Consider the following 14446-nt stretch of genomic DNA (forward strand, 5'->3'; position numbering starts at 1 on the left):
TCTTTGTGTGTGTTGAATGAATTAGAGGAACCATGATGGTATGTTGCTTTGTGTTTGTTTATTTTTATTTATTTATTTTATGTAGACAGATATAGTCAGCTGTTTGCAAACTCAAAAAGGATGCCACCCTTTATGAAAATTTGTCCCAATATACTTGTTTTGGTTCAAGATTTGGTTACCAGGTCAGAGCAATTTTTATTTTCACAGACCTGATTTGGCTAGCCTTGGTGGTTTGTTTTCTCTCCCTTCCTCCTCTTCCTAAAAGTAAAAAGAAGTTGGGAAGCCATGAAAATAAGGTACTTTAAAATTACCATTAGGAAGGGCAGAAATAGCAGGATAATATCAGCATAATCTATCATAAATAAAGCCTGGCTGAACAGTAGAAAGCTTCTTCTGAAAATTCATTCAGATTGTGATTCATCGACATTCACAACCCTTTCATGTTTAGTTTTTCTGAATATTCAAATACTTAGGTTTACTAGAGCAAATAGTCACAAAAAGCACATTTTTGAATAACAGTCAATAGCGACATTTGAAATGTACACTGTATTGGCTTCTCACATAAATCACTATTATAGTTTCTGTTACCTGATTGGATGATCTATGTAGCTAACTGTCACAGAGTAAACAGCAAATATTATAATCAAATATAACAATCTGAATTTTGAAACTATGCTATGTGACTTGTATAGCTAACCCACACAGCATGCATTGCAGGTATTCACAACCAACTCTAAGATTTACTCTTGGAAGAAATTTGTGAATAATGTTAAATAATTACATTAGAGAACTTTTCAATCTATTTGCAGACAATTCATGATCAGGAAAAATGGCAGTGCTTCTTAACTAAATTAGTTGATCTGAATTATTCACTCAATTACAGTTGGAATAGCTGATAAACCAAAGATCCAGGAGCGGTTCAGCTATTATGTTGACTGAGAAAGCTAGCACAGAACTCAATTGGGCTAATATATCACGTGAACAAAAGGAGAAGTTGTGGGAATAACCCTGTATGTGTGATCAGGTGGAACTAGTCATAGTTAACAAACATGCTAGGGCTACTTCTTCAATCATAATGAAATCCATAATGAAATTCCTAGGCTGTAGACTAGGAATAAGGGTCAAGGCTACAAATTAAAAATAGGAGTTCGGAAGTAGCATGAATAAAACTAAAAGAGCTTCTAGAGACCCCTCTATACTATGATATTGAACCACAAACAGCAGCATAGCCATCTACAAAGGTACAGCTACATGAAGCCAGTTATAGCCCATGGAACAAACTGTACTTCTCCACTTGACCAATCAATCTGCTTCAGTGCCTCAGCAGATACAAATTACTTCCCTTACCCCTGAACCAGCTCAGCTCCACTGGTTCGCAAATTGGGGAGGAATAGGCAGAAACAACGAGTGCAGTAGAAGCCCCAAAGCACCTTCTCTCTCCTTCGCCCATCTAGGAAGCTGCATTGGTGGGGAGGGAGTCTTCCTTCCCTTTTCACACTTGCATAGTCGTGTAAGGCTGGGCCACAATCTAACCCAACGTAGACACACATCCGATAATGGGCATGGTACATGTGAACTGTCTTGCTGTATGGTGTACCTCTACTTAAGGACGTTCTGTACCCTGTGTTACACAGGAAGTCGGACTAGATGATCACAATGGTCCCTTCTGGCCTTGGAATTTGTGAAAACCCAACATTTGACATGAGTCAACCCAGAATACTTTGACATACTCTGCTCTTTCACCTCATTCCCATGGCCAATGCTTTTGTGTGTTTAAACCCAGCTGTCAGGCATGAATTTCACTTTTCCATGTTCGAGGTTTCTGTAAGAAGCAATCATTCTGTGGTATGGTGTTTTACAGAAATGGGAAGTAGAACATAAACTGTACCCACCCCCAAGGCAATATAAGCTAACAAAGCAAAGACACAATTTCCAAGTAAGACTGTGCCTTTCTATAAGAATGACTAATCAAACTGGGTGTTTTCATGATTACTTAGGACTTATCAAAACATTTATTAAAAAGATTGTTACTCTGAAATACCCATCTGCACTACAGAATAGCAATTTATTTGTTAGTGTGGAAAATAATGGGACAGTGGATACATATATCTAGTAGTTCAGTTTTTATGCAACAATATGCCTATAATAATAATTTCTCTGGTAGGCAGACAATAATGATAACCTAAGAAACACCACAGATAGATAAATTAAATAAATAAATAGATACCTCAGAAAGATAGACAATAAGAGGTTTACATTTTCAGAAAAAAGTCTGTGTGACTAATATGCACTGTACACAGTTACCATGAAAAGTCTGTGGAGGGTATGTTCCTGAGAACAGCCCCAATACTTTAAAATGTAATAAAAAGGAAAAGTCAGCTATCTCCTGGTTCTTTTTGTAAGACTAGCATTAATCATCAACTATATGGTCACAGTATAATTTTGGGGAAAGTTTTAAGTAATGCTAAACTTTTGAATTAAATGGTAACACACATGCAGCTTAACGATGCATTTAAGTGACATTATTTCTATTTGACTCTGGCAGTTCTCTGTTTCCGTACCAACTGATGTTATCTTTCTTCCTAAGTGATGTCCTATGTTGCTTACATTTTAGTGTGGTGAATAAGATCTCACTTTTCATGTCTTTATAGCATACAGATACTTCTACAGAAAAAAAAGCACAATATTCTTTTGCACATAGGCTGTGCATAGGACTGCCCCACAAGGTCAAAACCTGGTCCCATTGAAGCTAATGGGAGTTGTGCTATTGGCAAAAGTGGAGCAGGATTTGACTCATCCTGATTTTTTCCAGCTTCAAGTTTAAAAAGTATTACTTTTAAATAGGTATTAACAGAACTGGTCACTGTAATTCCATTAAAATACATTATTTCAGTCACTGGTCCAAATCATGCCGCTAGTTACTCCAGTGTAAATAGATCCCATCAAGTCAGTGGCATAGCTCAAGATTGACACCGGTGTAGCCAAGTGTCCAGCTTTTGACTGGAACGCCCTGCCCCAAGCACCAGCTCTGCAGCTCCCACTGGGAGCCGCAGCCAGTGGGGGCAATGCCTGTGGATGGGGCAGTGCACAGAGCAACCTAGACATGCCTCTGCATAGGAGCTGGAGGGGGGACATACCGCTGCTTCTGGCAGCCACCTGAGGTAAGCACCACCCAGAGCCTGCACCCCACTCCCGTGCCCCAAACCCCTGCCTCAGTCATGATCCTCCTCTTGCCCCCCAAGCCCCTCAGTCCCAGACCGGAGTACCCTCCTACACTGAATACCCCTCATCCCTGGCCCACCCCAGTGCCTATACCCCAAGCCGGAGCCCTCACCCCTTTCTGCATCCCAACTCCTAAACCCAGCCCATTGAAAATGAGTGAGGGTGGGGAGAGCGAGTGACAGAGGAAGGGGGGATGAAGTGAGCAGGGGGCAGGGCCTCAGAGGAGGGGCAGGGTGGGGGAAGGGTGTTCGATTTTGTGCGAGTAGAAAGTTGGCAACCCTAAGTGTAGAAGAGATTGGCATTTAACTCACTGTGTTAACTTATCAGTTACATTAATATTAGTTAAACACACAAGAGCATTGGAGAATAACAGAACTACATTTTCCTATATAAACTGCTTTTTTATTACGTCATATATATTATATATCCTTGGGCTTCTGAGCACTACAATATACCCCCATTGTAATCCTAAATTATACCACCAAAGGACTCTTTTTCTACCCACTGGGTATCTAACACCACATACAAACTGTGCTGTAAAGCTGCTATCACATTTTTTAAAATATTGCTAACAGTCCAGCATGCAATCTGTTTCCGGTATTTCTTCTTTACATTTCTTTATACAGTATCTCACATACCTCTTATGAAGAGTAATTTTTAAATAAACACAATATTAAGTCACCTCACTTGGCACAAAAAGCTTGATGTGTTTTATCACATTGAAGTAGCTGTTGAGCATTCTACACATGCATAAAGTACTATAGTATAATAGATATTTTTGGCTGCAGAGTATAGAAGACATTAAGATATCCTCTTTTGTATAGAAATAAGAATGTTTTTAGCTTACCTACCTTGCGTGTAACTAAGTATTTCACCAAAAGAAGTCTCATTGCTGTCAATATTTGATGCAATCAGAGAGAGAGAGAAATGGGGACAGACTTGAAACAGATAAGAAGTAGGAAGTAATTTTTTTCTGTATACATTACTAAGTGTCATAGTAACAACCTTCAAAAAACAGGAAGAGATGAAACAGGAACATGAAACAGTGTTTCAACCTTTTTCTATCATTATCATTAGTCATCTAACAGCCCATAAACAGAATCAGCAGCCTCAAAATGTAGGTGTTTTATAAACTGCATTACTGGTAACATTGTTAAGTGAAAGATATTAATGTGATACAAGAAAACTCCTACAATTGTATTTGACTAAAGCTAATTTTCTTAAAATACTTTTTGTACAACTGTAGCAGGTAGTTCTTAAAATTGTAGTGGAAACGAACAATGAAAGAAAGAGATGTTTGTTAGACAAGAATCCTAAAATCTATCCACTGTGAGTATAATACAAGGGCTTCTGATAGTGCAGCACAGTTAGGGAACAAGTGATAACTGGAATGGTATAGGACACAGATACTTCAACTATGTTGAAAAAATGCAGTTAGCATAGGCTGAGAAAAAGAGACTTTGGCATCTAAAATTAGCTTAGAGTTACACAGAAACAGGGTGAGGCCCAGTTGCAGGCAACACAAGTGAAGAGAGAGTCTTAATTGTCCAGATCTTGAGCATGGGAGTTCACTTCATCAGGTCAGACACATTAGCACTCAAGTTCATTGCTACATGACAGCTTTCCAGCCCTTACGTGACATAGGCAAAGAGGCCATGACCCCTTCTAAAAGCTGTTTTACTTTCAGCACGCTTCCCTCCAGCTCTCCATAGATGTGAATGGCCCTGAATGTAACAGAACCAGTGTGGTGTCACTGCACTAGATGACATGCTGTGAAAAGTCCTAGTAGGGGGTTCACACACCTTGTGCTACTGAGGCTTGATCCACATTATCACCCAGAGGAAGACTTTGACATAAGCCAGGGAAGAAGCATCAGTATGGCCAGTAGACTCATATAGTAGGAGTCACTGTAATATGATGTTTACTGTGTTTTTATGGATGCAGCCCTTAGATGAAACATGAATTTTATTGCTTTGAGTGATTCTCTCTGCTACATCATTGAATTGTACATCCCAAACTGGAATATGTGAACTTCATTTCCCAAGGGGCTGCAAATTAGCCATTTCTTGGATTGCAAATGGTACATGCTCATCACTAATACCTTGGAGATGTCATGTCTTGATGATGCAAATTTTAATTTGGCTATCATCACCTGTGCTGACTCATTTGGTAAACACAGAACTTATGTTTCTTTTGATTGCTTGGTCCATATTCCCTGCGTTTCCATTGGGGTCTTTGAGATCAATGGTTCAGAGTTTGGATCATATCTAGAGGTGGAAGTGGGTTTTAGTTTTGCAAAACTTCATTGATCTGGGTTTTTTATTTTGTTTTGTTCTCTCTCTCTCTCTCTCTCTCTCTCTCTCTCTCTCTCACACACACACACACACACACACACACACACACACACACACACACACACACACACACACACACACACACACACACACACACACACACACACACACACACACACACACACACACACACACACACACACACAAAAGTGACTTACATCCTGGTCCTATTTATTAAACTCCTAGATTCTGGGATGGTAGCCAGGTAAGTGGTTCTGGGGTTAGTAAATCTCTAATGCTTTCCTTTTATTTCTTTCCTGCTTTTATTTATGAAGAAACAAGCTCTTACTAATAACCAGCATAAAGTATGGGAACTATCCACTCCTGTGGTATATAGGAATATTCTTAGCAATAGTTAAACATTAAATTAATGCATGCAGTTAAAATAAGATCAGTGAAATTAGAAAAACACATGCTTTGTGCCAGCAATGACTCTTGCTTTGGGTTCACACATTTGCTTTTATGCATACGTGTAAGAATAACTACAATGCAGCAATTAGTTCCTGCTCCACTGAGGATACTCTCCTTACTGAATCTATCCCAATTCCATACATATAGGTGAGAACTTCTGAAGGACTATCATGAACTAAGGCCAACAAACTGAGTTAAAAGAAGATATTAATCTTAAAACAGTGGTTCTGCCCTTAACTTAAATGAGCCACACATACCATTATGGGAACGTCACAATCAATTACATATGGTTTCTCTTAAAAGACAAAACCTTCTCTAAAATGATTTAAGCTTTTGCTTGGGACTGAGATTATCATTATTACTCTCACTGAATACATTTAAAGAACATTCCAGTTTTAGAATTACTGCCAATTCCAGCAATATTCCCTTTCTTTAAAATGGGAAATACTGCTGGAACTGGAAATATCTCTAAAACCATTATTATTTATGATAGTCTATAGTTTGTAGTTTTGTATAGTGCTAGCATTATGATAGATCATTTAAAAATAAACATGCATGCAAGGTGCCTTCCCTGAGGAGCTTACAATTTAATTTAACATAGTACAGATTGGGGATGGGGTACAAGTAAAAGCAATGGAATGACCGGTTGTTTAGCAGGTATCCTTAGCTACACACTTTGTATGGTTATTTTAATGTTTGTTAATGTGTGTTTGAGGGTAAGATTAAAATACACAGGCTTCATGCCCAGGCATGCAGAGCACTCTGAAGCTTCAGCAAAGGCCTGATCCAAAACCTATCAAAATCAGTGGCAAGGCTCCCACTGTCTTCCCTGTGCTGTGGATCTGGCTCATAGTGCAGAATATAGCAGGAACAGGGCAAAAAATTGTTCTCCTTAATCTCTGAGGATAGGACAAGAAGCAGTGGGCTTAAATTGCAGCAAAGACAGTTTAAGATGGACATTATGAAAAACTTCCTAACTCTCATGGTGGTTAAGCTCTGGAATAAATTGGACAGGGAGGTTGTGGAATATTCATTAATGGAGATTTTCAAGAGCAGGTTAGACAAACATCTGCCAGGGATGGTCTAGATAATACTTAGGCCTGCCATGAGTGCAGAAGACTGGACTAGACGACCTCTCTCGGTCCCTTCCAGTCTTATAATTTTGTGGTTCTATCCCATCTGTATGGCCAATGCATATTACACCTGTGTACATGCTGACCCATTCCACTATCCAGAACACAGTAGCATGATGCACTGCTTTTCTGTTTGAAATGCAAGAGACTGATTGGGGTTTTTTTTAAAGCCAATCTGTTTTTAGATGTCAGCAAGCCTTCACTACCTGTGTAGGAATCTTTAGGCAAGATCAGTTATGTGCATTTCAGACCAAATCCTGGTCCCACTGAAGTCAGTGGCAAAGCTCCCACTAACTAGGCCACGATTTGGCAGCATGATTTTTATAATAATTCATAATGATGAGCATAGAATAATAGAAATAATAAAAAAATAAATAATGTGTTATCCAACAGGGAACGTCTGGTGCTACCAAACTCACTTCACATGAGTAAGACCATGGAATTCTGAATATTCATTCTAACCTGCCGAAGCAGAAAATCCATCCTGAATATGCCACTGACTACCTAGACTTCATATTTGTCATTTTCAATATGCCTATCCAAATGATTCCCCAGAGTCACTGTTCTCAAAAACAAGAAGCCTGCACATAACAAAGCATTAGATCTTCTTAATACAAAAATAAGTAAGAAAGAGGGTTTTTTAAATGATTCATATAATTGTTTAGAGAAAATGAGTTGAATAGGATAAACTGTACTTTTAGTTATTTTCAGATCCATAATTAGCTTTCTGTGATTTTTGTTCATCATTTATTATCCATGGACATTTTTACATGTATTCTAGAAGTCATGGGGCCAAATCCTGTTCTCTAATACACCAGGGCAATTCCTGGCACTTCACTGTGGCCCGTATCTTAGCATTTGTAAATATAAACCAGTGGTCTGTATACACTTTTAATTTCAAACTTGAAAAACTATACATCACACAAAAGAAAAATCTTGGACTGAGGGTTCTATATCATGCTTCAGTCCATTATTCTCTGTGATTTTTTCATATTTATTTTTTAAACTGAATGGCACCCAGGGCCGGCGCTTTCATTTAGGCGACTTAGGGAGTCGCCTAGGGTGCCAGCATTATGGGGGGGGCAGTATTTTGCTGGGGGGGCGGCAGGCGGCTCCGGTGGAGCTGCCGCAGTCGTGCCTGCGGAGGGTCTGCTGGTCTCGCGGCTCCAGTGGACCTGCCACAGGCATTTCTGCGGACAGTTTGCTGGTCCCGCGACTCGGGTGGACCTGCCGCAGGCATGCCTGCAGCAGCTCCACCGGAACCGCGGACCAGCGGACCCTCCGCGGGAATGCCTGCGGCAGGTCCACCAGAGCCGCGAGACCCGCGCGCGCGGGGCGGCGAAGTGGCCCGGTGCCTAGGGCACCAGAAACCCTGGCGCCAGTCCTGATGGCACCACCTAAATACAAACTGAAACACAAAATTCATCTAATCTCTTAGCCACTGTGTAGCTTGTTCTGCTACCTGAAATTTAATTAGTGAAATCTACAGTTTGTTGAGACCAAGACTAATTTACCTGGTTTCTGGGAAGACATCAGAAAAAACCTTGTATTTATAGTATTTTGAAAGTACGGTGCCCAACTCTCTTGGCTTCTTCCAGAGCAATGAGAACATGTAAAAGCTTATCCTCAAGATCTGCCTTAATCTAAAATCAGAACACAAATCATTTGGGATGCTCTTGGCCAAGGATTCTCATGCCGTCTTCAGTAGAGCTACACCAATTTTACACCAGCTGAAGATCTGGCCTTCTGACTGTTACGAAAAACAGTTGCAATCTCTGGCTGCTTAAAGGCCATTTTATGCTGCTTATGACCTTAATGGACCAGAGAATCCATCCCTCGGTGTTCTGAATGAAAGACCATTTTACCAGGGCTAAAATATAACTGCAAGCCAGCTACACTTAGTGGCAGGGAGGGATTATTTGTTTTTGGCTTTTACTCCTTATATAATCCTCTTGAAAAGTTAAACTGGTTGCAAGATGTTTCAAATGGAAAAAAATACGCTGGTCTTTGGAACAAAGAGCTGATTTTAAAAGCTACATTCTACATTAGTACTGACAAAGTACATCTGTGTTCTGAGAACTCATAAATTTCCTCTTCTGAGTTTTAAAAGAATGCACATTTATTTACAAAACAAAATGCTGACACAGTTCAACAAGCACATTTATACTTTCATCCTTGCCAGCACAGATACATCTGGCCACATAAGAGATAAATGACAGCATCTCTCACAAGGAAATGCCATGTCAACTGCTTGAGTGGCACTGACAAGCTGTACTCATGAAATGTTAGGGCCAACCCATTTCTGCAGGAAACCATTCAGAAAGTAGGATCACACTTTTTCTCCACAGCCACTTACCATAGACAAGAACTTCCACATCCATACAAAGCAAGTCTGGTCTGCACCTCCTAATTATTACCACTAATTTAGTTAATTAAACTGAGAGTTTTTTAAAAAGTAAATGCATCCATCCATCACCCTACACATTTGCATAATAAAAACTATGACAAATCTTATGAAGCAAATGAATGATGAATTTTTCTTGAGTCATTAAAATTTGAACAAAAAACACCACCTCTAAATTTACCACCTTCTCCAGTGCTTGTGATAAATGATATGCCTTGCAGTTTATCCTGAGGGTTAATAGACTCTGGTTGTGTCAGACCAAGGGAGAAGCAAGTTGCAGAGTTGAGGATCCTCATTCAGACTGCCCTATCCCTAACCTCACCATGTCTAAATCAGGGGACTGCCAGCTAAAGAATCTCAACTGATCTGAACTGTCAGAATATCATATGAAGAGAAAGTCTCTTGGACCGCAAGGTCCTTTTATTTTTATGTATTGTTCACATTCCAGTAGCATCCAGAGGTCTCGATCAGGAGTGACACTCCATTGTGCTAGAGACTGTACAAAAATAAAACCGAACCATCAATAGATCTGTAAGTTGAAAGTTGGCACTGTCATATTTAGTAAGCACCTATGAGAAAGGTAGTTTTTATTAACTGCACATTTAGCCAGCTCAGTCCGAAATGTTTCAGCCTCTGGCAGCATCATCTAGTTCCCACTAGATATGTTCAGATACTTCAGACAGGTATTTAGCATAGTCATCCATATGTGAAACATGATACCTATATTTACAACAATCAGCACCTTAAAATGCACACACACATGAATTCCTCTTAAGTAGCTGTAATCTGGAAGAATGGGATCTTTGATCCTCTTCCTTTAGGAAACTGAAGTACTTCAAATAACACCCAGATACCAGACCGAAGACATCTCTGAAATATTAGTAATAATATTGGATTTTTCAGGGCTTCCTGTATGTCCAAGTTAAATATTAAATAAGCACAAAAAGACCATAGCTACTGTTAACTCTAAAATTGGTGACTATCTGGATGTTGATTTCAGACAAAACTGCTTGCTGTACCGGTACAGTCATGTCAAGTACAATGAACATTTTATAACTAATGTAAAAAGCTTTTAAGTGACTATGTGAAATAGATGAAAATACTGATTTGTTTCTTCAGTTGATATTTTTGTTACATGTACATTGGGGGCAGAGCAGATGCTTTCTAACTGTTTTTCATTATCTCTTACTGGTGTCAGTGTTTTAATCCAGTGGTTCCTAAATGGTGGTTTGTGATCCATTGAGTAGTAGCAGTGTCGTGGTAGTACTGAAAGGCCCCAGGCAGAACCTGGGCCCTATTGGACTAGGTGCTGTAACATCACATAGTAAGTTCTTGGGGCAGGTTGGCTGGGGGACCTGGGTGGAAAATGAAGGGTAGCTGGAGAAAGCCCTGGGTAGCTATCTGAATAAACATGGATTTGCTTACACTGTTCGCTTTATCTGCCGGATACTCCGACATCTATATAATAAAGTTGCGCTCTGATTAAATCCACATCAAGTGTCTCCTTCTTTCAGTACAGCTGGACAATGTTTATCGGACGGACTTCCTGGAGAACAGATCACACTTGTATTCAATTACATTTTCATACACAGTATGAAAAAGTAATTGTACCGTTAGTAATAAATTAATTACTAATGGTGCAACAAATACCATTTTGTTTGGTAGAATAGAAGGGTGTTTTGGGGAGGGGGTTCTGTATTGTTTTTAGAGTGCACGTGTTCCATATACTTCTACACTTCAATTCTAATTAGTAACAGTGGTGTTGATGGACTTTCTTACTGGCCCAGAAGTGACTGCTAGTCTCGCCCAAGATACCTTTTTTCACGGTAAACAATTTCTGTCTCTGGCATTTATCCTCATTCTTACCTCATTCCCTGAAGCTGAAATCATACCCCAATGCCACATAACAAAAGTGCGTATTTGACTTCAGCTCTTCAGTTGTTCTTCAAGAGATCTGATTCTGTGAAATTCTGAGTACCTGCACTAAGGTGCTGACTACTCACAACATCTGCTAAAGTTAACAGAGTTGAGGGTGCTCAGATTGTTGCAGGATCAGGTCCCAGGTTTAGGTAATTTTTCCCAGGACAATTAGTTTTAACCATATTCTGACCCTGAGACATCTGCCTGCTCATTGTGATATCAATAGTCCCTGAAAATCACACACCTTACCTCAGCTGTTATGATACAGCTACAAACATTATCTAATTTTGAAGTCATGGGACCCACAAGAGTCTCTCTTCAGGTACTGTGTATGAACATTTGGGGAAAATTTACCCTTACTAATTCCACAGTATGCTCCTACCATTTCTTGGTTTTACATAAGTGGTTTCTTTTTGTGGATATTGCACTAGAATATTATAATCCTTTCAGAGTATACGAAAGAAAATTAAACCTGTAAAATCAGAATACTCCAGATAAAATGTAGCAGCTGACTTAATTTTCTGTAACAACTGAAATATATACCACTTATGACAGCAAAGAATTTAGTATTTATCTTGATGATTAATAAAAGTACATCAATTTGTGCTCTTTGTTTCTTTTCCTCTTGGATATTTTTAAGTTTGAAACCTCCAAAAGGTTTGACCTCAGTATAAACACTCTATAAGCTAAAAATATATATTTTAATATGTAAATAAAACATTATTTTTGACTTATAGTTGTCTCAATCAGCATCATTTGTATATCAAAATATTTTCCATTCTAATTCCTGCATCACTTCTCATCTCAGCTGAATCACACAGTACTCTCTGGATTATTCTATGTCTGTACTTCTATTTTAAACTTAGCTTCTTTCTCTCAAAAGGGAAACATATTTAATACATCTGTGCACATTGTTGGCAGCTCTATAGTGACCAGACAAATAGGACGTTTCTAGTTGCACAACAGAAAAAATTAAGGGAGTTCATTTTTTTATTTTGTCATATCATCAAATTCACTGTGCATTTTCTATGCTAGGAAAGAGTTAACAACCTTCAGTCAACCATCTGCAATCAACAGGTTGCACAAAGAGCAGAAAAATAACCTTAATCCAGCTTTTAAAGTTTTGGAGGCTGGACTAACAGATGTAAAAAATACTGATTATAAAGCTGTCTCAGACAGACATGGGACTGGTACTAAAATGCTCTATGTTTTGGAGAAAAGCTTCCCTCATCTCGAATTGAAATAATTACTGCATTAAAACAAGCACAACTTAATGATCTATCTCATTCCGTATAGAATTTCTATCCACATAAAGTAACAACAAAGCACTTGCTAACCTTTAGGCGGTCAGTCCATAGGCAGGTGGAGTGGTACAGGTCTCTCTGGAATACCGTTGAAACAAAAGAAGCATCCTGTTTCCTTTTTCAATTTTCTTTTTTTTTGTTAAACTGATCATTGAAGGCTTTACGGTGGGGTGTGTGGGGGTGGGGGTGATTTCAGCCCATGCTTGGCGTGGGAAGAGTTTTAATGGCTGTTGCTGGTAATATGGTTTGCCTGTTACAGTGTCTGCACTACTGCAGCTCTGTGTGGGCGTAAAGAAATGACACGACTGGGTTTCAAACCATTACAGTGAACATTTGCAAACAGATTAAAAAAAAAACCCCCAAAACCATCGGGTACAAATGAAAAATTATTTTTTTCTTTCTTATATTCTCTTTTGGTTTTTAAAGGAGCCTTCTTTTTTAACCTGAAAGACTTAATAGATCTAATGCCCTTTCATTCCATTCCAGGTCTCCTTCTGGGCCTGTAAAATAAAGAATGTAGCTGAAATATTTAGGAAGATTCTTGGTTTTATTTTGCAATAAATGTTTCACTATCATCTTTATTTCCACTCTTTAAGGGATTACAAGAAGTTAGTCTTTTTAAAACTCCTTATCAGAAAATTTTTTATTTTGTATAGCATCATTTACATATGCTTCCTAAAACACTTCAGTGATTTAAACATACAGAGTTTTAAATTATACAGAGCTTTATTCAATATAAAAGCAACACTTTGAGATTTGATTGAACAAGACTCCAAAGGGCCAAATTTTGCCCCATCTTCTGGGGACACAGAGGTCCCTGATTCAGTCAGACAAGTGGAAAACAGGTGGCAGAATTTAAGCACTGTGCAGGAGATCCAAACTGCCTTCATACATAGAGTTCTGCTTTATCTGAGGCTTCCTGCACTTCAACATTAAGGGGGGATTTAGAGGTGCCCTATGGAAGGGGTGGAACTGGCAGATTCATAACTATGGAGATTCATCAGTTATACTTCTGCAAGGAGAGGGAGTGCACTAGCCACTAGAACTACTGTATAGTCCAAGAAAGAGTGATTAATAGGCATAGTGCAGTTCCAGTAGTCAAAAATGCAATTTATCACAAGAGTGTGCAATCTGTCACATTCACATCACCATCACGTGTGAATATGAGACACCCAGATTTTTAGAAAAATATGTAAGCATTTGGCACACAAAAATGCAATGTAATGCAGTGAGCCCAACTTTCATGTGCTGTTAACATGATTTCATACTGTTATTATTTATTGCTTGTATTACAGTAGCACCTAGAGACTCCCACCAAGAATGGAGCCTATTGTGCTAGGCTCTGCACAAACACACATATAGTCCCTTTCCCCCTAAAGAACTTGCAGCCTAAGTGGATAGACAAAGGTGGGGAGGGAAACAGAGGTGAAGTGATTTGTACAAGATCACATAGCAGATTAGTGGCAGAACTGAATTAAGAATCCACATATATTGACTCCCAGTCCAATGCCCTATCCACTACATCATGCTGCCACCCCCTATACCGTGCTGTAGCTTTTATCCCAAAGAATCTGTGTTGGGGTGTCCTCCCCACACAGGACTTGACGGGGTTATGGTGGCCAGGTAGACCTATTAACACCACAGACTACACCCAGAGAAAAAGCCAGGGAGCAGGGAATTGATTGAATTAAGGTTCAG

The 14446-nt window shown here is 39.2% G+C and overlaps 1 protein-coding gene across 3 annotated transcripts in view; it reads right to left on the reverse strand.

Moving 5' to 3' along the window:
* ZNF831 (zinc finger protein 831) overlaps nucleotides 1–12938 on the reverse strand; it is a 32169-nt gene extending 19231 nt beyond the window's left edge. For 2 of the 3 annotated variants that reach the window (XM_032782624.2, XM_032782621.2), the window contains exon 1: nucleotides 4074–4161. The gene's annotated coding sequence lies outside the window, so the exon portion shown is untranslated. Of the gene's footprint in view, nucleotides 1–4073; nucleotides 4162–12781 lie in introns of those variants that run through there. The other variant, XM_032782622.2, reaches the window with a different exon arrangement.
* Between the last annotated feature and the right edge of the window lie 1508 nt (nucleotides 12939–14446).

This window comes from Chelonoidis abingdonii, chromosome 14, assembly GCF_003597395.2.
Source record: "Chelonoidis abingdonii isolate Lonesome George chromosome 14, CheloAbing_2.0, whole genome shotgun sequence".
NCBI lineage: Eukaryota > Metazoa > Chordata > Testudines > Testudinidae > Chelonoidis > Chelonoidis abingdonii.